We start from the raw sequence: 5,906 nt of genomic DNA on the forward strand, positions 1-5,906 counted from the left end.
CGCCTTACTTTTTCTTTTCACTAATACTTGAGTACACGAACTATGCCTACTTCAACACTTAGTCAATTTTCTAAACAAGCGTTCACAATAATGCAGCGGAATAAACATTCATCAAGTTATCTTCTTCAATTATCAATATGCAGTAGAAATCACAATAATCACACAAGTAAGCCCATACATACTTGGGAAGGGAAACTCCCGTAAAGTCTACCAAATAATAATATATAACATTTCAGTATTTTACCAAATACAAGTTTTACATTGAAGTCTTGCAGCCAACCACTTGGCCTGCACAATTCACCAATTTACCAAAATGTGCCACAGTCATGCAGGTTGTTGTTGCCTCTGTCCTCACTATCACACCGGGAACCCCAAATTTCGATTCTCCAAGTATTTAGTCGACCTACTGCCTTGTTCAGATGTCTTGTCACTTCTGCATGTGCCTGCCCAACAACCTGTCGCGCCCTGGCACGCCCTGTTGAACGGCATGACCCTGCGTGCACTACCTGAATGACTCACCCCACTGTTCTACACGACCCATTCAGCACAACCTGCACGAACGACCTGAATGACTCGAACGCCCAACCGAACTTCTCTGCATGACCCGAACACCCAAGACAACTTCGTCGAACGTTGTGCATGACCCGACTATCACACAACCCGGTCTGCACACCCGAACGACTTGTGACACAAGTCTACTACACGACCTACACAGTCTGCACGACCCAAATGCCTAAGCTACACACAACATGACCCGAACACGTTGCATGACACAACCTACCCGACATGGCCAATGCCCAAACTCGACCCAATTTTGCTTCACCCGAAATTTTACTTTGCATGCCCGCCCTGCAGGCTCATCACCAACTCGACCTTCGCTACTTCAGAGTTTTAATGACTTGGTTTGATGATTCCAAATGCCTTCAACGCACTCTAATATATATGGACTTCAATGAATGGTTCTCCACCAAAAGAAAACGTCTCTTGGCCTTTAACACGGGTCGGTATACCTATGTTATACCTAGCCGACCTGTCATCAATATGTCGCACCTATGAACCATTGGGTCGACTTTGCCCAAGCCGACCAACACGTCACACATCTCACCCGAGTCGACGACATGCCTTTCTCGTTACACTTCGGTTACTCGTCGCACGTGACTCACCCATCGCACATCGGTCACCAGTCGCACATTGGGCAGGCGCCTACCTACCGGCGCACCCGCTATACGTGTTCGCCCACTTGTTGCACATAACTAACCGAGTCGCCTTTAACCGATGGTGGGGTTGCACAAAACCGAATGTCTCACCTCCTCATTGCATATAACTAAATGCTCCACCTGAGTCGCCTTTAACCGAACACGGGCGCCCGTCACACATCAATGCACGCCCGTACTACGGGTTCGGTTTTTCGACTCTCTCAGGCACTCCCGACTCGGAGTCCTAACAACTTTGCTCCATTGGGAGTCAAAAAAAAGAGATGGCTACCCATTTTTTTGTTTTTTATGGGTTTTTGTTTGCTTACATGTTGATCCATTTACTTTTGATTGTGCAAGCTATATTTTATTTGTATTAACCTTAACCATCTATGTTGTGTTATGTTGGTGCAGTTCCTTCTACAACAATTTTGATTTGCTCAATCACTCGACAAATCCAAACCAAACAAATTAGTGACTCCACTAGTGTTAAATTCCCCATTTACACTCTTTTAGTTGCTTGTTATGCTCTTTCTCGTTGCTAATTTGTCATATGGGTGCCCCAATAACCTTTTTGTTGGCTTCTCCTTGAGCATTTTTCACCATTGTTCTATTCAAACGATTAGTGTGACTACTAAAGAAATAGTTGCGCCATTCGTGCAAACTGTTAGTTTACTTTGTGTAATATTTGTGTGACTACAAATCCCTTGCATGGATTCACAATTGTAATTTCTCAAATTTTTATGTATGTTGTCGGAGTCAAGTTGTAACCCCTTGATCTGAAATCTACAGGATTGATTATTTGGGCAATTTCACCAACATTAACTAAGGTTGCATTTATGTGAATGAATGAGGGAATTTGAGTTGTTAATATGCCTTAAACATAAACTTTGAGAATTGAAAATAAGAATGAATAGCAGCAAGAAAAGAAGCAAACACAGCAAACATTGATGACGGAGTTCGTCCCTCCTGGACTACGTCTCCGAATCCACTTCCAATGGGCATTTGTTATATTAGAAATGCTCTAAAAAGTCTCTTTACATAGAATTTCACCAACTAAATTGTGCATGCAGGCACTGCTAGTTACTATAAGAATGAAGGCCTCTGTCTCAACTATCCAACGCCACTCTTCGTTCTTAAAAAGGCCCAAGGATGGCCAAGTTACACTCAAAAGAGCATTTGAGAGGATAAACCAAACCAATGTTTGAACTCCCTTGTATAACTCCTTCCTTCCTTCCCACACTGGTGTACTAGCATTAGTTTTTATAAAGCCTCGGGCAGGTTCTAGGGTCAAACCCTCGGAACTCCCGGGCTATACATGGCATATGGTTTTGTTTAGGTGAACTGAACATATCACATGGTACAATTAAAACTATACTCATAACGCACCATATGGTATGGGCGCATTTTGTTTTAATATGGTTTATCCATATAATACATATGGTGTTCACTAATACGACCGACGACCTTTTTAATATTTATAACCCAAGGTTTTGGCATAAGATTCGGCGGATTAACATGAAACCTGCCCGCAACATGTAAATATGACATATCGTTGTATAATCCAAAGTTTACCATTGGACCGTTGCCATGTGAACTGCTTCCGGCGATGGTATTACGTTAACCATATGCCACATAACCGTGCCACCTACTCTGCGTCATTGCCATATCTGACAGTCGTTCAAACGCCGACGGTTAAGATCTCTAAACCCGTGGCATGTCAGCAGTTGTTCCGACGGTCTCGACCTATTTAACGTTCGCGGAACCTGTGGTATAACCGTGCACTCTTGTGGCACTCATGGCATAATCGTTGTCATGTGACTAGACCTGCTCCAACGGTGACTAGGCCTGCTCCGACGTGTTGACCCGTGGCATGCTTACCTGTTCCATACCTGCTCCCCTACGGTTGGATGGCATATCCAGTGGCGCATACATGTGGCATATATTACAACAAACCTTTGCCGATTTTGGTATTATGATAAATGACATTTTGATGTTTACTCCACCATAGTTTTTATATATGTTTGCCATAGGTTTGTAACATAGGTTGAAACATTATAAACCTCCTCCATCAGACTTTGACACCATAGTAAATATGTCTTTTGCACCCACCTTGGAATATATGTGCACCATGTTGAAGAAAAGGGTAACTAGTTCAGTATTTGTCAATATAATTTTGATCTTTGTACTTGTCAAGAAAAATAATTCTTATTTTTATAAATAATATGAATGAGTTTCTTGCTCATTCCATAGGTCTAGGAAAGTCAAAGAGTCAAAATTATATTGAAGAGCTCTACTTAAGCATCTATTTAATAAAAATAGGTCAACCTAGTGTCTAGCAACCCTCCAAATGACAAGCACCATCCTCTATGTCACGTTGGTTTGGAAATCAAATTAAAAGACAGTCATGTCGGCCTAAAAAGAATTAGATTCACCCATGTCGGCTCAATAAATTAACACAACACTTCACACTATAATGTCAGCGTATTTATGGAGAACAAACTACTATAAACACCCCGTTGCGGTCACCATAGGAAACACAACTTCGGATCACTCTAAAACTTCGAACAAGAAACAATATCTCGAACAAGGTATAGGATTACAGTATTTTGGTTGAGCACATAAGTACAAGTATTTCAATGGGTACAATATCTCTGTGTTTTCAGATAATCATCATGATCACAGTCTTGGTATACTAGGACAATCTTGGCATATCTATCATGATAAGGATTTTGGTGCAAGAAACTCTCAACTATACACACTAGACATCATTCTCCAGATAAAGTCACAGTCTCGGCATGATTATGATCTCACAATTATACACTTTCGGTATGCAAAAACACAACTATAATCTCGGCACAGTGACAACTGTGATGGAAGATCATAATGAAGACCTCGGTGAAGTGTTCACATATATAACTCAGTATGGAATCCTAATCAACATGATAATGATCTCAGTGAGAAGTGCAGTAATAATCTAAGAGAAGATGGAGATATGGTGCAGTAATTATGTTCTCATTATTGTGATGAATATCTCAGTGAAGGTGCATGAATGATGACCTCGATGAAGCAGCAGTGGTGATGAATATTTCAACAGTAAGAAGAGGATTGGTGACTTGGTCTTGGAGTGGCCTAGTAGGTCAAGGGTCATGGTCTTGGAGTTCGTCATTTGGAATCTCTATAAGAAGAATTACGTAGGGTTTTCCTCTCCAAGAAGGAGAGGTTTTGGCCCTCGCATAATGCCAGCTCCTTGTGTTCTTGTCTCTTTGTTTTGGTAACAATTTGATGAAGTAAACACACACACTCATAATAAGAAGAAGATTAAGATAAGATAAATGGTAAAATCATTTCGCAAGTTGTTATCAAGTATAGAAGAATCTACATAATGCTAACTGCCCTAGATTCTTCAACATGGTATCAGAGCTAAGGTGTTGAAGTCAAATGAAGGGCAACAAAAGAGACATACAAGGATTTGTCTTCAAGGACATCAAAGAAGGTTGAAAGGATTAAAGGAGCTAGTATACAACAAGCAAGTCTATAATAGTCATGGATTATCAACTTCAGTAATTACAGTCATGCACATAGACAACAATGTCTCAATATAGTTATTACATCAAGGAAGTTTCGGTGATGAGACAGTCTCTCTATACAGTGACATCCACAGTTTAGTTATGTTATTCAGTGACAAGTTTGGGGTCTCTATACTTTGCATCTCTACACAACTCTATGCATATAGACATCATTGTTTCAGTGCAGTACCATATCAATATACTTGTCACAGCATCAAATTATGTCTATGAATATGATCTCAATAAGCATGATGCTCGGATCATAACATAGTATCACCAGCATGTCAACAATATGTTGAAGTCAAAAATACCTTAAAGATGAATTGGGAAGGTCATGAAGCAGTTTCGATAATGTCAAGACCACTAATGTCATGGTGCTAGAAGGTCACCAAGGAAGTCGTGATAAAAGGATATTAATGATGGGTAGCTCAAGCAAAAGAAGCATTAAGGTGAAGATCTCCTCTTCACACACCAAGTAAGTAACTTTCAATTTTATAATCAAATTTGGTTAAATGATTTCATGATTGCAAGGGGGTTTATAAATCGGTTCAATAGTCGAAAGTCCTTGTATAGAATAAGGAGGAATGTCATAATCCTCAAAGAAAAGAGAAATTGTTGATATTTATGAAAAGGTCTATAAAGGTCAAGCATTGTTTGAATCCATCAAGGGATTCATATGATTCATATGATATCGCTCAAAAATTCCTCTCATGCCTAAATAGCAGGAGAGGAGACATAAAGAGAGATATATGAAATGCTAGATATACTCTCGGAAATTAAAGTAAAGAAGGTCACTTAGACCTACGCAACAGTAAAGGTATCAAAGAATGAAGGAATAACTTCATGAAGATCTAGGAAAGATCATAAGAAGGTAGTCATCATTGATGATAAAGGTAACAAATATCAATGAACAAAGAAGGTTACCTCACCTGACAATTTGTGGTCTCTATGTTAGATAGAGAAAGACAAGTTGTAGTTTATAGTATTAAAGGATGAAATAATTCAACCATGTGGTGAGCACCAGTATTGCAGCAATAATGCTGCAACTCCTAGGCTGCCTACTTTACTCATATCAACCCGGTAGTTCGTAACAAACTTGGAAGCGATTGTGCTGTATACACAAGTACTAGTTCTTATTGCAAGC

The sequence above is a fragment of the Pinus tabuliformis genome, chromosome 2_1 (genome assembly GCF_031772625.1).
Source record: "Pinus tabuliformis cultivar Carrire ecotype Pingquan chromosome 2_1, CPIR1, whole genome shotgun sequence".
Classification (NCBI taxonomy): domain Eukaryota; kingdom Viridiplantae; phylum Streptophyta; class Pinopsida; order Pinales; family Pinaceae; genus Pinus; species Pinus tabuliformis.